Source organism: Molossus molossus, unplaced genomic scaffold (genome assembly GCF_014108415.1).
Source record: "Molossus molossus isolate mMolMol1 unplaced genomic scaffold, mMolMol1.p scaffold_m16_p_1, whole genome shotgun sequence".
Classification (NCBI taxonomy): Eukaryota; Metazoa; Chordata; class Mammalia; order Chiroptera; family Molossidae; genus Molossus; species Molossus molossus.
The window spans coordinates 5,750,088-5,777,597 of record NW_023425344.1 but is presented as its reverse complement, the minus strand read 5'-3'; the positions used below and the strand labels follow the sequence as shown (position 1 = coordinate 5,777,597).

General features: G+C 50.1%; 1 long non-coding RNA gene across 1 annotated transcript in view; it reads left to right on the top strand.

Annotated features, from left to right (window-relative positions):
- The window catches only part of LOC118615292, a 55,606-nt gene that overhangs the window by 6,970 nt on the left and 21,126 nt on the right, over positions 1-27,510 (top strand). Inside the window, exon 2 of the long non-coding RNA XR_004956419.1 lies at positions 6,039-6,091. This is a non-coding gene — a long non-coding RNA (uncharacterized LOC118615292). The remainder of the gene's footprint in view (positions 1-6,038; positions 6,092-27,510) is intronic.

Here is a 27,510-nt window from a genome sequence, read left to right as displayed (position 1 = left end):
AGAACTCGGCAGGCTCGTCCAGTGTAATCCCTGGGGTCGTCACCCCCAAACCGGAGGCACGATCTGGCGAAATGGCTGTTGGGACGGAAACCCCTTTCCTGTGGGCCCCCAGCCCTGCCGTGCACCTGTTTCTCAAGGCCCTTTCTACCTGGAGAGGGGGTGTGAGCCCCACAGGGAGGCAGCATGGGGCCGAGCAGTGTTTCTCCAACCAGGGTTCATTTTGGAAGCCCGATGCGCTCCAGCTCCTTCGAGGTCTGTGAATCCCACGGGAATTCTATTATTAAAAGGAAAGCAGAGGTTTCTGACTCAAACAGAATTAATTATGAGCATCTTCTGCCTCTTCTGCCCGTGCTGTAGAACCTGGTTGACAGTCGGGGGATTTCTGTGCCCAGGCCGGCATCTATGACTCGACTTACGTGGGTGTGTAAGTTGTAATCCAGTTGGCATTGTCCCTTGGTGGAGAAATTGGCATCGTGAAAAGAGGGGCCTCACCCCGTGAACTCCCCGGGGCTCCCCTGGCCCGGTCCCTCCCTGACCACGGGTCCCTGCAGGCAGGCTCGGTCTCTTCTTGAGGCCCCCGGGGGCTTGTACCCCTGTCCCCACAGCAGAGCCATCTGGGCAAATTCGTGTCATGTGGACCAAGCGCCCTGCTGTGATGGACAGATGGCACCTGGGCATTACCTCGGCAGCAAAAGCCACGCTCAGGTTTTATTTCTGTGGCGAAGTAGGAAGGAAAGTGAAATCAACGCCCAGTTCCTCTAGAAAGTGATTGTACAAAACAGGATGAGATTTTCCCGGAGGCCCGGACTCTGCGCCTCTCCAGGCCCCTGAGGCCAGGGAACTTGGCAGCACCCACGGGCTGTTTGACCTTAGTCTCCAGATCCCCACGCCCCTTGGAGAAAGCACTGCAGGCCGCGGGCTGGAAGTCCGGCCCCCTCCATGATCATGAACCAGCTAGGGGTCGGGGTTACTTCTAAAGAGCCTGGTGGGAGAGCGGGGAGGAGCCTCCTCTACTGAGCCCACCGGGAGATGCACTGGTCCCCCTGGGGGTAGTTGGGGCAGGAACCTCCCTAAAGACTGCAAGGCAATCACACCTTTACTTCCACAATTATGTGGAGGTTCATAATCTCCCTCAGTACTGACATTCCCAGCACTATGGAGAACTCCAGGACCACGAGGGCAGAGCGCTGCTGTCTTCACATCCCAGTAGGTGGGCAGAGCCCGGCACAGAGGTGGTCCTCAGTGCGTGTTTGCAGAGTCCGCAAACAAATTCTACCTCGGGCGACGGACTCGGGAGCCTGGGTTCCCCCCGGTGGCCGGTAGACAGGAGTGACTGAAACGGCTGCCTGGCGAGATTAGATGTCCTCACCCTCCCTTCGTCAGCAGTGTTTGGGTGACTGTCACTGAAAACGCACTCGGAAATAACCCTAAATATCTGGAGGGTTCTTTATAGCAATGGCAGTCCGTGGACTTCCCTTCAGGGTGAAGTCAGGGACCGTCGGGGCTGGACTGGACAGGCAGGCGAACAGGACTGGCGCTCGGGTCCACCGCCTTCTGCGTCGCTGCCCCGCAGAACACCTGGGGCGTCAGGGAAATAGCAACGCCTGGGCCCGCCCCAGAACCAGACTCAAACTTCCTGGGACGTCAGTATTTTTAAAGCTCCAGGCCGCTCTGCGGGGCGGGCAGCGGGGAGAATCCACGCTTACCCCACGGGATGGGCAGCAGGGGAGGGCTCATCATTCCTGGAGGCTAAAACCTAGACGTGCTAGAGGGCCCTTCACTAATCTCCAAACTCGAGGCAACGTTCACGGTCCTCACCATCTCCCCGTGTCTCGGGGAACTACCGTTCTCAGATCCTCCTCACAAGAGCCCTCCAGAGAGCTGCTGTGTTGCCCCCATTTCACAGATAAGCAAACCGAGGCTCGGGGCAGACAGACAGTCGTCTAAACACATAACAGAACCGAGTCCAGGCCCACGGCTCACGGTACCACCTCATTCTGCACGCGGTGTAGAGCAGGTCACATAACGTCAGTTTGGTTTTGTCTAAAATAAGAATGATGACAGGGATTGTATGGGGTTATTGTGGCCGGAACAGGGACACATAACAGGCATTCAAGGTTCATGCTATTCTTTGTGAAAATAACACATTCAGGGAGGGAAGGGCCATATCTTGCTGAGTGTATTACCTCCGTGAAGCCTGTGGACGTGAAATTCTGCCTGAGTCACCACCCTTTACAAAACGACTGTGACCACATGAGAAAGACGACCAAGCCCTCAGAAGGGCTCAGGCATCCTGCACTCCGCAGGGCGCCATCTGCCTGGGACGGTGCCATTTATTCCGTCACGCCGGTGACATCTCAGCCCCCAGCTCATACTCCGACTGGGTCACTGTGCCCCCAAATTCTGCTTTTGTAAATGCCAGAAAAGTCCAGGCTCTCTCTAGGAGGTTTTTCCATTCTTTTTATGCAACAGATGGCTCACGTGGCACAAAAGCTATTGGCAAAATATCTTTTTTGAGCTATTATTCAAATTTCAAATCACAAGCCGCATCAGCGCTGATGTTCCAGGTCAAATGATTCGCTAGGGTTTCAGTTCCAGACGCCCTCCGCCGCCCCCCAACCCCCGGGTCCTGGCGCCGGCACCCCAGGCTTCTGCAGCTGTGGGAAGACACATTAGGGAGGGCACGATGCAAGAGACATAACAACCTGTTTCCAACATTTTAAAACCATTTCTTTGGTCACCAAATACGAATGGACTGTAGTTCCTTAAATGAAGGTTTTTCATGGAATCTTTGGGCTGGAAAAGACCTACTGGGACCAACCAGCTCATTTTCCAGGTGAGAAAAACAGGCCCAGAGCGTGTTCCAATGCCTTGTCCAAGGCTACACGGCGGATGGCAGGACAGGACCAGCAATCGGCTTCCCTGGCCACCTGCCCAGGCCTCCGGTCCAAGGCAATAGGCCTTGGAGGGCACTGGCCGAGACCTGTGGGTCCTTCACTGTGAGCCGAGCGCACAGGGAGCCTCTGTGAGCACAGACGTACTTTGTCCGGTTCTCATGCCACTTCCACGAGGCTGAGACGCATACAAAGGAACGAAGGGACTCGGACACTTAAGTGGTAGAGGCTCCGAAAGTGAGGCAGGGAAATTGGTCCTGTCTCCCCACAGTCAGGTCAGTGCACCCTCTCCACATGAATACCCACAAACCGGTGTCAGTCACCCCAGATGCCCAGAATAACATGACCAGTGTGAAAGCAACTTGCAAACTCGACTTTGCTAGGCAAGTCATTACGTATCCGTTTCGATAGCACTTTGCAGTTTGTAAGGCACGGTCCTAGGCATCAGCTTTGCCCACACTTCAAACAGTACCGTGAAGGACAGGGTGGACGCTGCCATCTGTAAATGAGGAGGGACCAGTGCTCCTACAGAGTCACACGGCTAGTGAACGGCAGTCGTGGGATGACAGAGGCCCTCGGCTTCCGGCCCAGGACTCTGCCAGGATTTGATGTGCGTTGTTCGTGCTACAGTGACTAAGGCTGAAGTCCTGTTCTCCACCACCATGGAGGGACAGCTTCCAAAGGAGGTCACGAAGCAGGTACCCCACTCGCCATCCAGAGAGCCCAGCAGCTGTCTCCCTTTCCTGTGTCACCCACTGACCTAGCAGCATGAGATGGGGGTTGGCTGTGGGACAACGCATAGGATGTCTGAGGACCTGGAGCCTCATTACTAGTCCTTTAGCAGCTTTCCTGCAGCTACTGGTCCAAGGCCACACAGTTCAAGTCAAATTCCGCCCCTCAGCATGCCTGGTCTTTGACAATTGGAATCCAATGGGCTTCCCAAGTTCTTTTCCATTTTCTACCAACATCCAAGTTCCTGACCCCTCTGGTCCCACCAGGCTGCACAAAGCCCCTTGGTATACCATGCGTCCCAACAACTTCACACCTTTGCATGCGGCATTGCCTTTGCCCAGTGCCGTCCCTCATTCTCAGCCTAGAAGACACAGATTAACTCTGCAAGAACCAGCTCAAGTCCTGTCTCCTCTATAAAGATTCCTGAGTCTCCCAGGCACCTGTAAAAACACACCTGTTTTACAAAGCACGTTGAATGCAGCCATCACAGAGGGATGCAGGAACTGTTATATGGAGCTTTAGGAATGCCTTAAGGGCAGGACCATGTTTGATTGGGCACACATTTGCACAAAGCAGGTTTTTGGTATATGGTAGTTGGATGGATGGATGCATGGATGCATAGATAGATAGATGCATGGATGCATGGGTGGGTGCATGGATGCATGGATGGATGGATGGATGGATGGATGGATGGATGGATGGATGGATGGATGGATTGGTGCATAGATGAATGGATGGATAGATGAATGGGTGGAGGGATGGATGGGTGCATGCATGGATGGATGGATGGGTGCATAAATGAATGGGTGGAGGGATGGATGGGTGCATGCATGGATGGATGGATGGGTGGATGGATGGATGGATGGATGGATGGATGGATGGATGGATGGATGGATGCATGGGTGGATGGATGCATGGATGGATGGATGGATGGATGGATGGATGGATGGGTGGATGGATGGATAGATGAATGGGTGAAGGGATGGATGGATGGATGGATGGATGGATGGATGGATGGATGGATGCATGGATGCATGGATGCATGGATGCATGGATGGATGGGTGGGTGCATGCATGGATGGATGGATGGCAGAATAAACGGAAATGCCTGAAGCGCAGTGGGTGCAATATGGTGACTGGCTAGGAAACGGGTCTTCTGAATTCTGTGGATCTGGGTTCTTGTTGCAGAAGGTTGCTCTTGAGCACATTATTTACCATCCATGAGCTTTATTCTCTCTGTTTTTAAAAATATGTTTTTATTGATTTTTTTTTAGAGAAAGAGAGAAAGGAAGGGAGAGAGAGAGAGAGAAACATTGATCGCTGCCTCCTGCACACCCCCACTAGAGATCAAGCCTGCAACCCAGGCATGTGCCCTGACCAGAAATCGAACCAGGACCTCGCAGTCCATGGGATGACACTCAATCCACTGAGCCACACCAGCTGGGAAAGCTTTGTTCTCTTTAACTGTGAGGTCCGCGTTCCCCCTGCTGCATTCGGCTGGGCGCCCAGGAGGCTGGTGGATAAAAACCACGTCTAGGATTCCTACCCCTGGCTGCCTGTTGAGTTTGGCCAATGGGAGACAGAGGCCAGAGGTCCAGGGCAAGGCGAGTGTCGGATGGGGCTTTTCTGTCCACCCACCACAGCTCCTCCCCCGCGGGTCCCTCAGCTGGAGCCACGGTTCTCTTCCATCAGCCCAGTCTCTGGGTCCCCCTGGCTCCCCGCACCCCTCCCACCCAGGCATGTAACAGCACCACCAAGTCTTTCGCTGTCTTTTGGGGTTCCTTTCACCCTGTCCATACCTCATTAAACTCTTCTCACATTATCTAATTTGAGGGTACCATCTGTTTCTTGCTGGAACCCCACCTGATACGGTGGGTAATATCCTTTATACCTCCCAGGGTCCCTGCTGCTCATTTGTATGGGGAATGGGGCTAATGAACTCTCCCGGGTGGGTGAACACGAGCCCCAGCTAAAACCTGCGTCCTCTGTGAAACAGTATCAATGCAACTCCCGAGAAATACTTCAGGGCCAAGTCACACTGTCAAAGGAAAAGCCCCCTCTCCCACAGCGCCCAGAGCCCAGAGCAGAGCCCGCCAGCCGGGGCTCGCGTGCACTCGTGCCCAGGGGAGGCACACAATTGCACGCCAGGGACGACCAGGCTCAGGACGGGTCCGCCGCTCCCCGGGGCAGACGTGATGAGTGCTGACAGAAAGAGGACAGCCTGTCAGGGAAGACGTCCCCGCCCCCACCCCGCTCCAGAAATAAACCAATTTTCAACCTGGATGGATTCTCTCTCCGGCTCGCCTCTGAGCCGCACCTGTATCCCATCTTAACGAGGAGCGACAGTAGCACGTTCACCAGAATTAAAACACGGTGTGTGCGGCCACTAACGGGTTTCTGTTGTTTCCGCAGGCTGACCTGCAGCTCCCTCTCGGTTGCCCGATGCCCAGAGCTATGAACAGACAGTAAGTACCTGCCTCTGCGTCGCTGGGCGCCCGCACCTCCCAGGGGGCGGGAGTCGGGTCCTGGACTGCGGACTAAGGAGGGTGCTGATGCGCACCCCCACACACACCACGGACGGGCATCTCCAGCGTCAAGGCCGCGCCTGAAGGCCAGGGTGCAGGATGTGTGCCGGGGCTCAGTGAAGACCTTTCCTGGTCACACAGTGTTTCTGTGGACAAGCCACTTGTCACCCGGCACAGGTGTGTGGTTAGGGCAGGGACCAGGTACCCCAGCACCAGAATGCCCAAAGGGCACCCGTGCACAGCCCTGTGTGGTGGCGGAACTAAACAGGAGAGGTTGGCACGTGCTCCCGCCGCAGAGGACCCGGGATCCGCTTCCTCCTCGGGGCACCCCCAGAGTGGGCATGCGGTCCGTCTAGGATTTCCAGATGTCTACCTAACCAGGCCCAAAATCTATCCTTTACCACTGTCTATGAATAAACTTTAAAAATAAACAGCAGGCCTCCACGTTGTCAGAAATATTTATAATGAGAAAAGGGACTTTGAAATGGAGAAAATTTGGAGTCCTAATTTTAAAATCAATCTGTTGATCTCCTCATTTGCCAGTATTTGCCAACTGGAGGGTAGTATTCCCCTCTGCGGAACGAGAAGCGTGGGTGAGGAGACAGAGCATGGGTTCCCGGGTCCGGCGGGCTGGGGCAAACCTGCCCGTCATTTCAGAGCTGGGTGGTGTTTGGGAAGTTACCTCACCCTCCGATATTGGAGAAGGTGCCTTACCCTCCTTCTGGGAAGCAGGATCGGGCTCCGGGTGGAGGGTTGCCTGGGTTCTGGGTGGGTCCGGGGGGCAGCCGCGGGCAACCAGGCAATGCCTGGGTCTCACAGGTGGACGCTGGGCACAGGCTTGGGGTTCAGAGTGCCACGGGGGCAGCCGCCCAGGACCGGGGCAGTCTGGGCACCAAGCTCCGCGTCTCCATTCCAAAGAGGAATGAGATCTAGTCCTGCCCTCCAAGACCGTGAGCCGGATGTTGAGCAAGTCATTTTGGTATTTCGTAAACAGTGGGGAAAGTTCCCCTGATGCTAAGGAGTCCGGGGGTCACGGATTCCAGATTGCTCCTGAAATTAGCCCACCATCTCACACCAACTGTCCCTGGAACAAAGCTCTCCGCGGCCCCAAAGGCCCAGGAAGCCTGGCTCCGGGGAGCGCAGACAGCTGCCCGCGCCGGGCAGCCAGCAGGCTGGGCAGGGGGCGGGCTCGGGTCTGGGTAGCTCCTCACCGCTCTGGGTGGCACTGGTGAGGGCCCGGCTGCTGGGGGCTCTGGAAAGCCGAGGGCGCTAGAGGGGGTGCTGGGCCTTTTCGTGAGCAGGTGCCCGGCGCTGGCCAGGCTGCCGAGGGAACTGGGGAAGCCGCTCTCACACACCCCGATCGGGGGCAGGGCGAGCACCCCCAAAGAGCCCACTTAGAACGAGGCCGGCGAGGTGTAATAGTAAACCATGCCGACGTCTCACGTCACCTTTCTATAGCTTTGTGTGGTTTTAAGATTTCAGGAAACCCACTTTCACACTCCTGTTGTCCCCGGTCACTCCTCCAACGGTACTGTTCCATGTTGTGAGCCCGCCCCTGGCAGTCGCTCTTCTTCAGACTCCGGGTGCGCACAGGCTCGTCCTGACGTGAGGTTCCTGATCCTTCGCCCATGATGTAAAGCCAAAGGGCTTCAACATACTGGAAGATTTTTGCCACTAATTTGACGGCGAGCTTGGCCTGCGACGAGGTGACGTTGCGCGTGTTCCTTATTTCTCCCACTCCGTGGGCGTGTCCGCAAGTTTCACTGCAGAAATATCCGTGTGTGACGGCCGGGGGTTGCTCTGACCCTACGTGCTCAGCATTACTTCTCCAAAGCCCAGAGCATTCCGAGTCCCCGGCCAGCGGAGCTGGGGTAGAGCCTGGGGGAGCTGCGTTTCATCCAGTCGACCCTGACGTTCGACATTCCGTTGTGATCGACAAAGCCTTGTGGGCGGTTTGATCGCCAGGAGGAAAGTTAATACTCTAGAAGTCAGAGTGGGCCGTGTCTCCGTGGTCCCCTGCGTGACGCCGTGTGTCCTGCCCAGTTGTAGTCCAGTGTTACCTAGAAACACGGGTTCAATCAAACTGACAGCGACCTGGTATTTCTCGTCCGGCACCAGGGGACGTGCCTCTCCTGCGTGTCCGTCGGGGAAGTGCTGAGATGGCGGGGAGCGTGGCGAGGAGTCTGAGCGCCAGGAGAGTCCCGGAGGCGTGGGATTCAAGTCCTGCCCGTGGTTGGACCCCGCCTGCAGCCGCTGGGTTAGAGAGCGTTAGACCCTCTTGAAAACTCTGACATCGGTTGCTCAGCGGTTAGAGCATTGGCCTGCAGACCAGAGAGTGGCCGGTTTGATTCCGGTCAAGGGCACGTACCTCGGTTTCAGTTCGGTCCCTGGCCCTGGTCGGGGTCATGCAGGAGGCAGCCAATCGATGTGTCTCTCTCACATTGATGTCTCTCCCCCCTCTCTGTCTCCCTCCCTCTCTATCTGAAGATAACTGGGGAAAGATACTCAGGTGAGGATTTAAAAAAATAATAAAACTCTGACAAAGGGCTCACGACCTTCAGGGACAATGACCTGGGAGGGCAAAGTTCCCCTCGGCACTGACACCCATGAAGCCAGCCTCACGTCAGTGTTAAGCAAACAGTAGCTGCCCTTCCCTGAGGCTCTCTCGGCCTGAACCAGTGTCCGGCTGCGAGACCGGGAGAGTCAAGACAGCACGGTGTTCCCGGGCCCGGCACCTGCGTGAGGACCGCGCTGTGCCGCGTCACTGACGCCCGCCCTCCCCCTCCCCGTGTCCCCACGCAAGACCCCACCGTGGGGTAACACTGCCCCAGGCTCAGAGGCACATCCCTCTGCCTCCCAAATCCACGGCCTGGTACCACATGGAACCGCGTCACGATGATGAAGAACATCGCCCTTGAGGGCCACGTGGGGAAGCCCAGGAGACAGTCTCCTGGTGGAGAGACAGGGAAGCTGAGGGGCACGAGGCACCAGAACCACCTGGGCCAGCGGTTCTCAACCTGTGGGTCGCGACCCCTTGGGGGGTCAAATGACCCTTTCACAGGGGTCGCCTAAGACATAACAGTAGCAAAATTACAGTTACGAAGTAGCAATGAAAATAATTTTATGGTTGGGGGTCACCACAACATGAGGAGCTGTATTAAAGGGTCGCGGCGTCAGGAAGGTTGAGAACCACTGATGGCACTCAGCCCGGTCCGGCTTGGAAATAACCATCTGAACACAACAGCACGACAGAGCCTGAGGGGGAGCCGTCCCGCTGAGAACCAGGACAGATCAACATAAATGGTTGTTTCTAAGCCACTGATTTGGGGTGGGGTGTTTTTCAGCAAGAGTTGACTAGAACAGCCCTGGCTGGGTGGCTCCATCGGTTGAAGCATAGCCCATACACCAAAAGGTTTTGGGTTTGATTCCCAATCAGGGCACATACCTAGGTTGTAGGTTCGATCCTTGGCTCGGGGCTCATAGGAGAGGCAACTGATGGATGTTTCTCTCTCTCTCTCTCTCTCTCTCTCTCTCTCACCCCCTCTCTCTGTCTCTCTCTCTCTCTCTCTCTGTCTCTCTCTCTGTCTAGTCAATAAACATATCCTTGGGTGAGGATAAAAAAAATAGAGAGATGACTAGAGCAGATACTGTCTGTTATTTTCACCATCTCAGTTATTGCTTCCTGCAGAAGGTAGTCGGATACAAGTTAGAGATCCATATGGTGTATTAGTCCACCTGGTGGAACATTCATTCTAGATGAGAATGGCAATAAAAACAGGACTAACGGCGAGCAAGCAGGGTGCTGATGAGGGGTCTTTGTTCCAAGTGTGTGTAAAGTTCTAAGGGACATGGAGGAGGGAATGACTATTCTTTGGGGACAAATCCAAGGGCATGGCGGTCTTAGAAGAGACATCTTCAGAGAGGAGGAGACAGCTGAGCTGAGCTTGGAGAACGAGAGAGCAGGGATACACTGTCTCAAGTAATTAGCACAGCTGGAAACTGTCAGGACTTCTATAAAGGGTAACATCAAATTCACAGACAACTTGAATGTTGTTGCTTAAAAACTGATTCTAAGTCATCGAAGACATTTCCTTTTTTTAAAATTATTTTTATTAATATATTTTTGTTACAGATGTTTCTCCTTTTTCCCCCATTGACAACCTCCTCCCCATCCCCCCCCCGCCCCATCCCCAGCTTTGTTGTCCATGTCCATCAGTTATGCATACATGCATATAAGTTCTGCGGTTTATCTCTTCCCTCCCCCCCACATCCCCTCTTCTGAGGTTTGTCAGTCTGCACCCTACTTCTATGTCTCTGGGTCTATTTTGTTCATCAGTTTGTTTTGTTCATTATATTCCACAAATAAGTGAGATCATGTGATATTTGTCTTTCTCTGCTTGGCTTATTTCACTTAGGATCATACTCTCCAGGTCCCTCCATATTGTCTCAAAGGATAAGAGATCTTTCTTTTTTTGTATTTTTTTTTTTTTAATCCTCACCCGAGGACATTTTTCCATTTTTTGTTCAGGTAGAGTGGGAGGGAGAGAGAGGAACAGAGAGAGAGAGAGAAACATCGATGTGAAAGGAACACATCGAGTGGCTGCCACCCGCACAACCGACCAGGGCCGGGGACAAACTGCAACCGAGGTACATGCCCTTAGCAGGAACCGAACCCGGGTCTCTCAGGACCGCAGGCCGACGCTCTAACCGCTGAGCCAAACCGGCCAGGGCAAGAGATCTTTCTTTCTTACCGCTGCATAGTACTCCATTGTGTATATGTACCACAGCTTTTTTATCCATTCGTCTACTGATGGACACTTGGGCTGTTTCCAGATCTTAGCTATTGTAAATAGTGCTGCTATGAATATAGGGGTACATGCATTCTTTCTTATTGGTGTTTCAGGTTTCTTAGGGTATATTCCTAGAAGTGGGATCACTGGGTCAAATAGCAGTTCAATTTTTAATTTTTGAAGAAACACCATATTGTTTTCCACAGCGGCTGCACCAGCTGCATTCCCACCAGCAGTGCACTAGAGTCCCCTTTTCTCCACACCCTCGTCAGCACTTGTTGTTTGATGATTTGTTGATGGCGGCCATTCTGACAGGTGTGAGGTGATACCTCATTGTTGTTTTAATTTGCATCTCTCTGATGATGAGTGACGTTGAGCATTTCTTCATATGTCTCTTGGCCATTTGTATGTCCTGTTTGGAGAGGTGTCTATTCAGGTCCCCTGCCTATTTTTTAATTGGGTTCCTTGTCTTCCTTTTGTGGAGTGGTATGAGCACTCTATCTATTTAAGACGTCATTTCTTGCTGACCGATGATGGGTGGTGGGGTTGTATTGCCCACGTGTCTCCGTGGGCTGGAAGAGGAGGCGCGCAGTGGCCCTCACAGGGGGGCGAAGGCTGAGTGTGGGTAGCTTTGCGCCCCGCAGCACTGCCTTCGGGTAGAGGGCGGTTAGGGGCCCTTGTTGTTACTGTTTGAATGGAAGTTCCCTGAATTCTACACCCAGGTCAGCTTCTGTGGAGTCTTTCAAGGATTCTATCAGCAAATAACCAAGAAAATTTATGAGAAAAAAACATGAAGTCTCTCTCTGCCATGTTCAGCAGTGTTTTATTTTCTCCCTTTATTTTCTTCAATGGCTTTAAATATTGATTAGAAACAAAAGTATCAGCATGAAATATGCACCAGGTGTAAAGAACGACACAACAGCATGGACGTGTGGGCTCAGTGTCGGGTTTTAAGAATGACCATTATTGCCCTGGCCGGTTTGGCTCAGCGGTTAGAGCGTCAGCCCGCAGACCAGAGAGTCCCGGTTCGGTTCCCACTAAGACCACGTACCTCGGTTCCAGTTTGTCCCCGAACCCGGTTGGGGTTGTGTGGGTGGCAACCACTGGATGTGTCTCTCTCATGTCAATATTTCTCTCTCTCTTTATTCCTCCCTCTCTTCCTCCCGCTCTATCTAAGATAAATGAAAAAAAAAAAAAAGAATGACCATTATTCTTGAAGTTCTCACCCATCCTTGGTGATCACAGCTCCTCACCCCACCCCCACCCCAGACAGAAACTTTCCTGAATTGTGTGTTAATCACTCACCAGCTTTTGTTTTCCATTTTACCACATACATTTGTATCATTAAAAAGAATTTATTTGGTTTTGCTTGTTTTTGAACGTTAGGCCATAAGAATATCGTACTGGGGGGTGTATTTCGTGCCCGGATCATTTGACACTGGCTCCACCAGCTGTGAGCTGGGAGGCTTCGAAGGTGAGTGAACACCACTGTGCCTGTCTTCCCAGCTGCGGAACAGAAATGGCAACAACGCCTGCTCCATGGTGCTCTGTGAAGGCTCAGCGAGTCCTGAGACATTTAGGACAGTGTCCCGAATATAGCCTGGGCTCTGTGAGTCTTGGCTATGAACATTCTATCTGTTCGATGACTGCCCCAGTGTACATTCCAAAGATAAACCGTGAGATTGTGGGTTGCCATCATTCCTGCACCTTCATGGCTGAACAATATTTCCCGGCTGTTTATTTCTCCACTGTCCAAGCAATAGACATTTGGGCTGTTCTCCAGATGTCGCTTACACCGGTGCTGGACAGAGAACTCAGGTTGTGTTTTGGAGCATAAATTCAAGAGCCTCTGTACGTACAGGTACATTCTCAGGACTGAAATTCCTAGGACACAGAGTGTGCGTACCTCCAATGTACTGGACAATGGCACAGTTTCCAGGACCACCAGGGCCTTTCATAGGTCCACAAGTGTGTGTAAGTGACCCAGCTGCTTCATGACCTTGTCAGCCCTGGATACTGGCTGTTTTATTTATTTGTCTTTATTGATCTTAGAGAGGAAGGGAGAGAGAGAGAGGAATATTGATGAGAGAGAACATCAATGGGCCGCCTCCTGCATGCCCCCTACTGGGGATCGGGCCCACAACCTGGGTATGTGCCCTGACCAGGAATCGAACCAGTGACCTCCTGGTGCACGGGTCAATGCTCAACCACTGAGCCACTCTGGATGGGCGATACTCACTGTATTAAATTTACCAAACGAATGGGTGGTTTTAATTTACTTTTTGTTGACTATGGATATGCTTAAGCATCTTTTCAGATATTTATTAGCCATTATATTTTTTTTCCATCTGCACACAGTGCTTATTTAAATCTTTTGCCCACTTTTCTGTCAGGTGTTTTGTCTTTTTCACCTTGATTTGCATGACTTATGTATTTATTCTGTACACTTTTCTCATTTTGTGACTCGGGTTTTCATTCTCTTTCAATGTTTTCTTGGGTGATCATAATTTTGAGGCAGTTGAGCACACCAAACGTTTCTTCATGATTTGTGGATTCTGTGTATTGTTGAAAGAAATGTTCCTTCTTGCCCTGAGATGGTTCAGATAGCTTCCTATATTGAATTCCAAGCATCATAAAATTTGCCTTTGACTTTTAGGCCTTTAATCAGCCTGGAGTTGATTAATTTGTATATGATATGAAGTAGGGAGGATCAATTTTTTTTTATACAGATAAACAATTTACTCAGCACCATATATCAAAAAACCTATCCCTTCTGCACTGATCTTCAGGGTCGGCTCATTCACAAGCCGAGTTTTCCTACCCAAGAGGATCATTTTCTGGGCTTTCTCTTGCAGGCATGAGGACAGTATCTACCCCTTGTTAATTACACAAACCCTGATTAGTGTCACTTCATAGTAATTTATGATATCCGGCTACTTATACCCCCGGCTTGTACTTCATCGGATTGGCTCTTAAATGTTTCTTCTTGAATGTAAATATTAGGATCAGCTTGTCAATTACACACACACACACACACACACACACACACACACCACCTTTGGGGATTTTATTGGAATTACTTTCAATCTATAGATGACTTTGTAGAGAAATGGCATCTTTATGATATGGAGTTTTCCAGTTACTGAAAATATTATAGATCTCCAGAGAGAGAGAGACAGAGAGGGAGAACGTCAACATAATATCATAATGTTTTATCATTTTCTCCCCAAAGGACTGGACTTTAACATACTTTGAGAGATTTGTTTCTAGGCACTTTGTATATTTTAGAGACATTGTCAGTGTTAAGATGTCAAAGTTTTTTTCATGTTTGCTGTTGGTGTGTATGTTTTTAGACATGATGTATACGGCAGACTTGCTACATGTTTTATCAGTTCTAATGAGTCGTCGGTTTATTCTCTTGGGTGTGCTATGCAGATAATAATGTCACCTGTAAATAATTGAATTTTATTTCTTCCTCAGCGTTTTTTATATTTTCTTTTCTTGCCTGATAGCCAAAACACTGATGAATTAAGGTGGTGGGAGCAAGCAGATTTTTTTTTTTTTTTTTTTTCCTTCATCTTAAAGAGGATGCGTTTGGTGCCTCAGCACAAAACTTGAGGCTTGCCCTGGCCGGTTTGGCTCAGCAGTTGGAGCATCGGCCTGCGGTCCGGAGAGACCCGGGTTCGGTTCCCGCTGGGGGCGCGTACCTCGGTTGCAGTTTGTCCCCGGCCCTGGTTGGTTGTGCGAGTGGCGACCACTCGATGTGTCCCTTTCACATCCATGTTTCTCTCTCTCTCTTCCTCTCTCTCCTTCCCACTCTACCTGAACAAAAAATGGAAAGATGTCCTCGGGTGAGGATGAGAAACAAAAAACAAAAAACTTGAGGCTTGTTTTCTGATTTTGGTAGGCTTTGAATATCAGGTTAAAGACCCAGGTTACCAAGTGTCTTTTTTGTTATAAAAATGTATTAAATGTAACCGATATTTTTCCTGTATTTATTGAGATGATTATATATATTTTTTTTTTCCTTTTCCTTCTGCCAATGCAATGACATATCAATGGATTTTCTAACACTAAACAACATTTGAATTTCTGAGATAAATACTATGCCATAACGTGTTAATTTTCAGTATATTGGTAGAGTGAGTCATGAAGGAATATTAGTGAAAAATGCCCTCTGATTGTTTTCCTCATGCTCTCTTCATGGGATATCGAAAGCAGCAATGCACTAGCCTCATCAAAAGTATTAGAGAGTGTTTCCGAATTTTCTGTTCTCAACAAGAGATTGTGTCACGGGGAACAATCTGTTCCTTTACCAATAATACTGTCTCGGACTGGTATTTCCCCAGGGGAAGATTTTCAATTATTGATTCAATATCATTGTTGGTTATAGAAAGATACTCAGATTTTGTAACTTCTGTTGTTGTATATTTTTTCTAAGTATTTATTTATTCACTAGTATTCTCTTATCACTTTAACCTCTTTTGTGCCTATACTGTTGTCTCCTTTTTTATCTCTGGTTTTGTCTGTTGGTGCCTTCCTTTCCATTCTCCATCCAGCTCGCCAAAGGGTGCAGATTCATTAGTCCAATCTCATGTTGTAGGTTAGAACTTCTGCTTCATCTTCATTATTTCCTTCTGTCTATGTTCTTGGCTCTACGCTTTGGTTGTTTCACCAATCTACTAAGCTAGGTGCTTTAGTAAAAAGTTTTAGCTTTTCTTCTTTTCTATTATAGATATTGCAATTCATGTTTTCTACATTATTATTCATATCTAAATATTTTTATTCCCATCGTCATTTTGTTACTCGTGACATAATTCCAAATAAATTCATATTTTTAAATCAGTATTTTGTCACCGATGTCTAATTTAATTGTATGGTAGACATAGAAAAGAGTCTATATGATATTATTTTGTGAAAGTTTTGAGAATTTGCTTTATGTTCAAATATCTGGCAAATTTTTTGCAATGTTTTATATGTGCTTGAAAGATATATGCCACCGTAACTGGATGCAATGTTTTAGAAATATCCAGAATAATGTGTTAATTATGTTATTTATATCTTCTTTATTCTAACGGATTTTTGTATTTTTATCTTATCAGTTATAAGACTGAGATAAGAAATATTTCATGTGATGGTGCATTTATCTTGTTCCTAATAGTTGTTGCAAATACATATGTTACAAGGAACATAGAATTTTCTAATTATTATACTTCCTGGTGAACTAATTCTTTTGTCATTATGTAGTGACCCTCTTAAGAAAAATGCTTTTCCCTAAGAGCTTATTTTCTCCAGTAATATAGTCAGGGCAGCTTTCTTTCAGTTAATAATTTAATGGAATATCCTACACCATGTTATGTTCAAACTCACCTATCACTGTATGTTAGGTGTGCCTCATAAAAGGTGGGGAGCTGGATTATCCATTGTACAATCCAGTACAAAGTCTTTTAACCAAAGAATTGACTCCATTTACAACTATTACAAGTACTAAAATATTTACATTTGTCTCTATAATTTATACCGTGCTATTTGCCCATCCTTTGGTTTCTTTTTCTCTTTCTTTCTTTAGTCTCCTGTTTCTCTTCCTTTGGTTTGGTGCACACGCATGTGTTTTTTGTCATCCCACTACATCCACTCTTTTAGCAGTTATGACTTCTAACTCTGTCTTTGCGGTTTCCTTAGATATTTTTTAAGACACATGGTCAATATCTAGTGTTATGAACCCTCTTTTAGAACAATGCACGGACCTTTCAGAACTTTATTTCTAATTACCACTCACAATTTATATGCTCCTTCAGGCAAGTATTTTAATTCTGTGCTAGTTGTTCAACCATTAAGACTTTATTATTTTTGTTTCAAACAGTCAAAGCTTTAGAATGTTTACCAACATATTTAACATGACCTTCAGTCATCTTTTCTTTTTATCTCTCAAACTTTCTGTGGACAATCACTTCCTTTCAGTGTGAAGAACACAATTTGGGATTTTTTATTTTTATTTTCTTAGAATTGAAGCCTATTGTAAGAAAACCTTTTTAAGTGCCAGAAAAAGGTCTTTATTTTACCCTCATTCTTAAAATAATATTTCCATTGGACATCTAATTCCCAGTTGAGCTATTTTCTCTCTGAACCATCAAATGATTTTTCTACACTCTTTTGCCAACCTCTGCTGTTGTTTAAAAAATCAATGATCGATCTAATTGCCATTCTTTTGAAGGTAATAGTTCTTTTTCCTCTGGATGTTTGTAGGGTCTTGTCTTTGTCTATGATGGACCAAGGTGTGGACTTCTTTTTCTTTATCCTGCATTGAATATCCTGATTCTCTGTTTTGATGTTTTTACTCTTTCTAAAAAATTCTTATCTTAAAACATCCTTTTTTAAAAAAATTAAACATAATATACACACTTGGTTTATATACTTTGTCTGACAAATTTAACATCTAAAGACTGAGCAGCTAATTCAGTTGTCTATTGTTTCTTCCATCTCTGACTTTTGTGCTTTGTTATTTTAATAGTTTTCTGATTTTATCAGTGTGCTCATTTTTATTAGAAGCTAATCTGTGGGAATTCTTTGGGGCCTGGGTTGAAGGTGAGCTCCTCCAGAGAGGATCGTGTTTGCATCTGTCAGGTGCACGGATGAAAAAAGAGGACTCATTTACTCTAAATTCTCAGGTGAAAGGTTTTTAGACAATCTAGGCTGAAACCCCACATGTATTTGTAAGTTCTCAGAGAGAAAAATGTACTGGTGCTTGAGAGGGGAGGTCAGGCTCTGCTCCTGTTCGCGCTCACACGGAGACCACAGCACACACAGCCCAGTGTATACGGTGGTGGGTCTCCTACTGGGCTCCAGAGTGTAGAATACCTGAGTTCTGTGTCAGGTCCACCGTGTTCTGTGAGGCCAAGGAAGCAAAGTCTGTTTTTCCCTGTTACCAGTGCTACCAAGAGCGGAGCTGACTTCAGCGATCTACTTTCGTCTCTGCATTCTCGCCTTCATTTAAACTTCGGGCTCTCTCTGTACAGTCCTCACTTTCACCAGCAGTTGATGGCAAAATGAGTTGGTTTTTAAAAACTATTTTCTATGAAAGTTCATTTCTATATCTAGTTCATTCAGCTGTGAGAAATAATAGACTTTTTCCCTATGGAATTCAACTTTTTAAATTATATTTTAAGAGACTTTTAATGAAAAATAGGGTAAAAAGTTTTCCAGGTTGTCAGTTTCATGAATGATGTTCTTATTTTTACATGGAGAATGTAACGCATCCTTAGGGTTAGTGTGCTCTTTGTTTAATGTGACTCATCAAGTTTTTGCAAATGCTCATTCATGAACACAAATTAAACCCTTACTATATGCCAGATTTTGTTCTAGTCATATTCATATACATTATCTTATTATATTTAATCTTCAGAGATAAAGGATTCAAGGGCCAGCCTATACATTAAAATAAAATTTTTTTTAAAAGTATCATCCACAGTCTGTGCAAAACTATCACTGCTCATTATGTGTCTAGCAATATTCATAGATCCATATATTACTGCCAATTAATCTTTATATGCATGAATGAGCAAACATGTAAATAAATATATCAATAAATAAATCTATGCCCAGCCAGTGTGGCTCAGTAGTTGAACGTCAACCCATGCACCAAGAGGTCGCCAGTTCACTTCCAGGTCAGGGCACATGCCCAGGTTGTGGGCCAAATCCCCAGTGAGGGGCATGCAGGAGGCAGCCAATCGATGTTCTCTCTCATCGGTGTTTCTATCTCTCTTTCCCTCTCCTTTCCTCTCTCTCTAAAATCAATAAGGAAAAAAAACTGTTTTAAATAAATAAAACCAAAGCAGGTGAACAGCCTCATGTGCTGTTATGGATTGATTATGGAGTTGGGATCTTAATATGGGCTATGCCAGATATTGACATTAGAAGACTGGATTCCTAATGTCATCTCTCTGTGCTACAGTTTCATGGATCCGGAGAAAATAAACCTCCACCTTATGGAATAAAAAGAGACGTTAGGTGAGATCATGTATGTAAAAAACACCTGTGTCGACCTCTTCTCCCTCTTAATCAATCATCTCTGGTACTTTATCAGCTGTGTGAACTTGGGAATGGGATTGTGCCTCAGTTTCTCCCTCTTCCTCTAAATGAGCACACTGATAAAATCAGAAAACTGTTAGAACCGCAAAGCACCAAAGTGAGAGATGGCAGAAAGACAACGCAACCAGCGGCTCAGTCTTTAGATGTTAGATTTATCAGAAGCAGCATGTAAACCGAGTGTGCACGCTGTTTAAATTTCAGAGGGAGCTTTCCTCCATACAATGCAGTTGATAATACTAATAATACTAATAATACTCATCTTACATTGCCCTGACTACTAAATGACAATATATGTAGAGTGCTTAGAACATCATCTTGAACATAGTAATTCTTCATAGATTGTAGCTATTTTCAGCAGTCATGAATATCTCCGTTTAAGAGCAAACCTAAAAAAATGGTACTAACTACCCTTTTTTAGTATAAGAAATGAGATTTTTTTATTCTGTTTTCTCTGATTGTAAAATAGAAAGACATTCCTGTAAAGCATGACGATTAATCAGAAGGTACAGAAAAAAAGTAAAAGCAACCCGAATTGGCACTCATATTAAAAAATCACTGTATCACCCGGCCGGTGTGGCTCAGTGGCCGAGTGTCAACCCATGCACCAAGAGGTCACCAGTTCAATTCCTGGTCAGGGCACATGCCTGGGTTGTGAGCTCAATCCCCAGTAGGGGGCGTGCAGGAGGCAGCTGATTCATGGTTCTATCTCTCCCTTCCTCTCTCAAAAAAAAAAAAAAAATCAATAAAAACATATTTAAAAAATAAATAAAAATCACTGTATCGTTTTAGATATAGAAAATCCTAGAAGGGTATACACTAAAGTGTCAGCAGTGGGTATACAATGTTGCTATAAATAAATATGGATATAACTATAGGTACATTTAAGTTATAACATGCATCTGTAGATATATCCAATTGTCTGTCTCCTTATAATTCAGTCACTGAAATAGGCCCAGTTAGCAGTGTCTAAATGAAGACTTTAGTCAATTCAATCCTTTAATCTCCTCTCCGACCATATGTTAGTTCAATTCAGCTCTATTTAATTCCGTTCATTTGTGCATCTACTCATCCACGTATTCCCCATGTGCAAGGCCCTGAGCGGCCTGCTGGGGCCCAGACTTACCAAGCCCAGGGAGCCAGAGGAGCGAGCACCAGGAAGCAAGGCCTTTCTAAGCAATGAGACGCGCCGAGTGCTGGCGGAAACGAGAGGACACAGAGCAGGGCAGGAAGGGCACCCGCCTCTACCCAGGTAGGCGCTGCAGGTGGGAGGGGGACTTAGGTGAGACGCACAGCTAGTGTCCCCTCCCTCCTGGGGAACCTGGCTGTGACCGACAAGGAGGAGATTTCCAGGCACACGTGGGAGGAAAACTCATTCCCCGCGTGAGCTTGCTTGGTGAGGTCTTGGAACAGGCTTCTCCCTGTCCCAGGGGCGGCCCTGTGTCCTGTCCTCCCAGGGTAACCGGACCAGCCTGCTGGCGGGATGAACGTAAGGGCGGTGGCTGAGGTTAGTGACTATAACCCACTACACTGTCACTCGGAGAAACAGGTCTCCCTGACGCCGCCGTGCGGAAGGTCTTCAGGCAGGCGTGAAGTGCCAGAGGGCTGAGCTGAGGGCGGGGGCGGTGCTGAGCTGCTTGGTTCTCGCAGGCGTTGGCACTAGGGTCAGGAGGCTGGAGCAACGGGCCGTCATTGCCGCAGAACTGGAAAGCCTGAAGCCTCCTCCCCTCTCTGCCGCTCACGAGCTCTCTGACCCCAGGCAAGACCTTCCCGCCATGAGCCTTGGACTCCTTGTCCAGGCACGGGAGGTGTAGCCACCGTTTTCTCCACCATCGCTCGTGTGCCGGAGGCTCGGAATGGCAGGGCGTCGGATCGTGAAGACAGAGGACTGTGGCCACCTCTCCTCCACCACTTGCTCGGGAAGGGCCCACCATACAATGTATGCAAAGTGGGTGGAAGTGCCTGGCACCAAGTGCCTCTTCATCGTTAGGTCTTTGAAGTTGGAGACCTAAGAGCTCCAGCATTTGGTGACATTTGAGACTCGGACAAATTGCTCAGTATCCTCGTCTGTAAGCAGAGATGTCTCACAAGATTGTGGTCCCATGAGGTCCCTTGAGATCATATGCGGGGAAGGTCTTAGTAACAAAAACAGGGCAGAAAAATCTGCCTGAAGACAGGGAGGACGGTCCAGGGGGCCTTGAAAATAATGCTGGGATTGACCCAGTTGCACTGGAAACATTGGCATGGAGTTGATCCTCGTGGGCAACAAATAGAAATAATGGTTTGAATGTTGGCAGTTTGGGCTCCCGTGAGTCATAGTTTTATTTGCCCATGAAAATACTCAAAGTTTTATGTACAAGAAATAGGAAGAAGCCGGTGGGAGGAGGCAGTCTTCCTCTACCACTAGCGTGGCTCGAGGAGACAGAGCCTCTCGGTCCTGACCATCAGAGGGCGCATGGGGAGTCCTGCTCCTGCCCAGGAGCACACGGCTTGGTGGCCAGCTTCTGTCTCCTCCTCTGCCTCCTCCACCTCCAGGCTCGTGGGCAGTGAGGAACTTGACCAAGTGATTTGCTTGGACACATCTGCCCCAAAGCCAATGACATGTCCCAGAAACCCATCACTGGACCACTGCACTTTGCACCTCAAGTCTTGGGTTTATTTCCCAAGACCTGCACAGACTCTACGTGCACAGACTGCCTCTTCTTCCAAAGCTCTTTGGTTTTAGAAAGAAACCTTCCCCTTTACGGAGCTCAACCTCTAGTTTGCTTTGGGTTGTGTTTTGCTTTAAGAAAACATTCAGGCCCGGCTGGTGTGGCTCAGTGGATTGAGTGTTGTCCCATGGACTGAAAAGTCCCAGTTGGATTCCCAGTCAAGGCTCATGTCCAAGTTGCAGTGTGGGGCATGCAGGAGGCAGCCAATCAATGCGTCTCTCTCATCAATGTTTCTGTCTCTCTCCCTCTCTCCCTTCCTCTCTATCTAAAAAATCAATAAAAGTGTATTTTTAAAAAAAACATTCAGGTTAGCAGAAATGCAATTAGAGTGTGAAAATTTCAAAGTGGATATCTGTACACAGAACTTGTCACGGGGAGGCTGTTCGTGGGCATGTGTGTGTCCAGGTGCCTGCCAGTTTTGAAGTGCCCGATATGTCCCCGAGACAACCATTGTGTGATAGGATCATCCTAAGGATTAAACGAGGCTTAAATATAGGCCTGTCTCCCAAGTCAGACTGTTCAATATGTAAACTCGGTTACCTCGGGCTTCCACACTTGTCTCTTGCACTTAACCTTGCTGATTTATGCTCACCCTCGGAAAGGAGAGGAAGCTCAGAACCACAGAATTCAGGTTTGCCTGGCAGCTCATTATTCGTCTGCAGGCCCCGTGAGCTGGATCCCAGGCGGGCCACGGCCTCGCGCTGGCCACAGTGACAGGAACACACTGCCCGTCATCCCTTCCGTGCCGTCCTGCCACATGCTAGCTGTTAGAGGAGACAGGTGCTGTGCCAGGAGCCAGCTCAGGCTGCCTTGGGCTGCAGCAGATGAGAGGGGGCAGGGGAGGAGTTTCACAGTCCACCCCACTCCCGTCGTGACCAAGGTCTTACAGCACGAGTCGCAATAGCCGAGATGTGGGAGCAACGTCCACTGACAGATGAACGGATAGAGGAAACGTGGTAAATACACACAACACACTCATTCATCACGGCTTCCTCCACACTCAGAGTCTGGATTCTACCCCCCGGGCCACAGGGGCCACTGGAGTGAGGATGGGACCTGCCTGAGTCACCTTCCATCCTGGAGACTCTGGTTTCTGCTGACGCTGTGCTGATCCCTGGGTGCAGACAGGGTGCAGAGTTAGTCAGTGATGTCGACGCCGGGGCCCACGGGGTCGTCTGTGCCCCCAAGTCTTCTGCTCCGACCAGCATGGCATCAGCAATGCCACTGCACCTGCTTTTGTCCCCATGCCTGTCCTCCACCTCCAGGGGTTAGGGTAGATCCCACTGTGAGCTGGGCCACAGGCCCCCAGCAAAGCCGCAGGTCCCCACCCAGCTGTCCCCGGGGAGGCCAGCCCCTCCCTGTTTAGGAATCTAATCGGGCTTGAAAGCACAGTCTTACCCCCTACAGCTTTAAGACACCCAAGGCAAAAACCATACATGTTGATCTATGCCTTGATTTTATTTTCCGCGTGAAAAGCACCCCTGACTCGCTCAGAGGCCGGGGGAGCGGGGTGGGCACGCGCCCCTCGCCACCGTAGCGAAGCTTTGCCTCCGAAGCCAGAATCCCAGGCTCCAGGCAGCGCTTCCTGCTGGCCTCAAGCATCTGCTTTTCATCTGCCTGCAAGCAGGTTTCACGTTGCTGTGTATAGTTCCTGCTGCAAGGACAGTTCTGGGGAGCTCGGGAACCCACAGCGTCGTGAGGATGGAAGGACAGGAACAAGGGGGACGGCTCGTGCATGGACCGCTCCGTGGAGCTGGCATCTCGAGTCTGCCGACGTGAACTAAGCGCCGAAGCAGGGTTCCTGCTTCACGAGGGGAGTGGACGTGGATGATGTTTATGCAGCTTTTTGGGGGTGCCCAGCAGTGAGCAATAGAGGAAGAACGGTGATGCACACTCGGGGTGCGTGTGTAACGGAAAGACAGAGAAACAGAGGCAGAGAGAGACCTTTAAGACCTCCGGTTACTGGAGCACAGGTAACGGCCTTGGGGGGGGTCCAGCGCCCAGTGCTTCCCCGGTCAGCGCGCCTGCTCCGGGGAGGGGCCGTGTGCGGAGGGAAACAGAACCCGGGCTCCGGAAAGTGGGCCGTTCTGGGGTTGAGTCTCGGTTACTCCAGGGGCGTGGGAGCAGGAGCTGAACATCACTGCACTTCGCGTGCCCCCTGGGAAGGGACGGCAGTGTCCTCCGTGGGCGCGGTATGGAGAGCACCCCGCGTGGAATGCCGTCCGTCTGCCCTGTCCCACACGGCAACCGTCCACCACACGTGGATACTGGAAACGCAGAGTGTCACCCGTGCCGCTGAGAAACCGCTCCTTCGGCATTGAGCTCGTCTGAACTTGCCTCCGGTAGTCAGCAGCCCGTGGCTGCCGTGCTGGGGGAGAGGTCCAGGACCTGTGGACGCGTGGTCTCGTGCGTTCTCCATGACCACGTCGAGTTACGTGATGCAGAAAGTTTTCTCGTGTTATTGATGAGTAAACTGAGCCTCAGAGGAGATCCCGCCAGAGCTCACGGGTGCTCACACCGCCGGCCAGCTCCCAGGCCAGCCAGCCACCCAGAGGGAGCAAGAGGCAGCTGCCACCCCACCCCCAGCCCTGAGGCGAGGCAGGCGCTGCACAGGGAGCCAAAGCCACTGACAAAGTGTTATTCCCGGTGTCAGTGCTGAGGCATCTGTCCAAACCTTCCGTCACCAGCAGGAGAGGGCTGGCGGCTGAAGGCGTGGAGTCACCCGCCCGGCGTCTAGCAGCCTCGCTTGGCAGCCACAGAGGCTGAATTCCGTGTGCGTGTGCGTGTGCGTGTGCGTGTGCACGCGGCTCATCGGGGCTCCGGAAAAGCCTCTCTCTAAAAGGCTGTTTATGTTCCCATTACAGTGGACACACCACGTTGTATTCACTTCCGACTGCAGCTGAGTGACTGCAGCCAGGAGTTTGCCCTTAGACTGTTCTGCGTTGGCCAGAACTGACTCTCACTCACCAGAGCAAGAGTGTTCTGGAAATGTCTTCATTGCGACAGGGCCCGGGTTGGACTAGACCAGCATCCCTGTGGGCGGGGGAGGCATCGGCCCCGGCTGTCACGCAGCCCCAAGGCATAGGCTTACGTCCCCCAGCACCTCCGCCTGCCACTGTATTCAGAGAGGACTTTGAAGAGGTGGTTAAGGTAAAATGAGGTCATTAGCATTGGCCCCGATCCACTAGGACTGGTGTCCTTATAGAAGGGGTGATGTGGACGCGGAAGCACAGAGGGAAGACCACGCGAAGACAGAGAGGAAGCGAGCCGCCCATCAGCCAAGGAAAGGGTCTTAGGAGACAGAACCCTTCCAGCACCTTGGTCTCAAGCTTCTAGCCTCCGAAACGCTGAGGAAATACGTATCTGTTGTTTCAGCCACTCGATTGTGGTTCTCTGTTACAGCGGTTCGTACAAAGTGACACCTAGCAGTTCGTACAACGAGTACCTGAGAAACCTCCCCAGGTGGTTCTAGCAAGCAGCCCAGGGAGAGCACCTCAGCTCTCATTCACGTTCGACACCAACACCAGTGTCAACAGCAAGGACGATGGTCATGGATTGAAGCATATGGCTTCTTACAATCAATATGCCACTTAACGTACATTCTCTCAAAGTCGTGTGAGGAGTAACCACTCTGCCCAACTTCCAGATGGACAACGGGGACCCCAGGAACTGAGCGACGCTGTTCAAGTTCACGGAGTCCATAATCCGTAGAGCCAGACCACAGACAGCAGCACCTGGACTCCTCGACCCCGAATCTCATTTGAGCGTGTCACCTGCCTTCCACCAGAACCACCTCTGAGCTGGGTCACTGTGTGTCCGATGCACCTATGGCAACCCAAGTTCGTGCTGTTTTCCCAGAGCGGTTAGGAACAGTGCCCCCTTCGCTCTCAAAGGCACAGTGTATTACATCATCACCCTATCTCTGAGCCACGTTTGCTAGTGCACACTTTCCCAGTGTGGGCACAAGTCCTCAGGAGAGCAAAGCAGATGCCACCGTGGTAAGGAAATGTCTCTGTACCACCGGTGGCCTCGCGGGCAGCACAGGAGCAAGGACCCACGTGCTCTGGGTCTTTCGGAAAGGTAGGACCGTTGTGCAATGCTACTGTTTTGCCCCCAGACATCTGAAATGTGTATGAGTCTGTTACAGCAATAACTCAGCTCCAGGAAGATGGGTTGCTACCACCCAGCAGTGCATTGTTCTGCTCACACCAGGAGTGTCGCGGGAGAGCCCTTCCCCAGGGCAGACGCCTTGCCCGCCGTGGTCCAGGGACCTGCGTCATACCTGGAGCGGCTCAGGCAGGGAGCAAGAGCTTGGGGGTGATGACACCCTTCCCTTTGGCTCCAGAACAATGCACAGCCCGGCCTAGCTGCAGGCTTACCTGATACCCCACCTGTCAACATTCGGTCCCAACCTGGCACCTCGACCTCATGGCCTGCAACCCCTCGCATGCCCAGCACAGGCTCGGGAAGCCTGTGGGGGCCACAGCACTGTAGCCCCTCCTGCCACACCCACTCCTTCCCCTCTGCTGACACTGCTCAGGCCCCGAGGTCCATTCGGGGGGTGTCTGCTTACACCCGTTTCCAGAGCTGCAGATGTGTATGCTCCCGCGGTTCTGGAGGCCGGAAGTCCAGGTGGTCCAGGGGCCGGTTGCTGGCCAACCTTGGTATTCCGATTGTGGCTTCCGCGTCCCAGCCTCAGTCTCCCTCCTGCAGGGCCGTCTCCTCTCCGCGTGCTGCGGTGTTTCCTCCCCTCTCCTCCAAGGACCCTACGCACACTGCATGAAGGGCCCGCCCTCCTTCAGGATCAGCTCGACTCACATCTTCATTACACCTGCAGAGACGCAACCTGTCTTCCTGGGGGACACACCTCAACCCACACACTGCTCGAGACGTCTCCCGGGGGCCCTCTGGCTCTGGACAGGAGTATGGTCTTCATCCCAGCGTAGGAGCCAGTGGCCTGCAGCTCTCTTTCCACTTTGTGAGCAGGGACAATGCCTTCGGGACCCTTGGCACCCGCTAGCCGCGTCTCACGGTGCCCGATGCTGCCCGAGCAGCCTTGTCTAGACCAAAGGATGTGGGCTTCAAAAACAGGTGTTCCTTCGAACTCCAATCCGGCCACCTGCAGGCCATGTGACTTTGGGCAAGGTTTTTAACCTGTAAGATTCCCACTTTCTTCACCTTTAAGGCGGTTATGAGGACCCAACCAAACCACCTTCAAGCCAGAGAAGGAATGTACTCTCCTCTGAAGAATGCCTCGTCCAGCCGTGCCTTCCTCCAAAGCCCCTTCCAGCGAGTAGATTCTGAGTCTCCTTGACCTCCAGGACCTCCACTCATCTGCGTGAACCTGAAGGGGAAAGTCGCACTGTCCGCTGGAGCTCCGGACGGGAGCAAAACCGCTGCAGAAGGCAGAGCAGGGCAGGCACTTCACGAAGCGCGAGGGTGACGGGGAAGGCTGGGCACGCAGGGGCGCCTCTGAGAAGCGGCAGGGTACCTAACAGCACTTCGAGTCATTAGCGCTGAAAACGCACAGCGATCCGCAGAGCCCGGGAGGAGGATCGGGCGTGATTTCTCCTCCACGAGATCAAGTGTGGAGAGGTAGGAAGCGTCAAGCTTGAGTTGCCGGAGAAATGACAGGCAAATGCAGTAAACAGAATTAATTGACTTCAGCTTCATTCCCCAGGTTGCAAAGGGCCCCGTGCACCCTGGGAGCTGGCGGGGAAGCAGTGGGGTCTCTGGGCCTGCCCACCGACCTGGGGACAACTTCTAAGACACC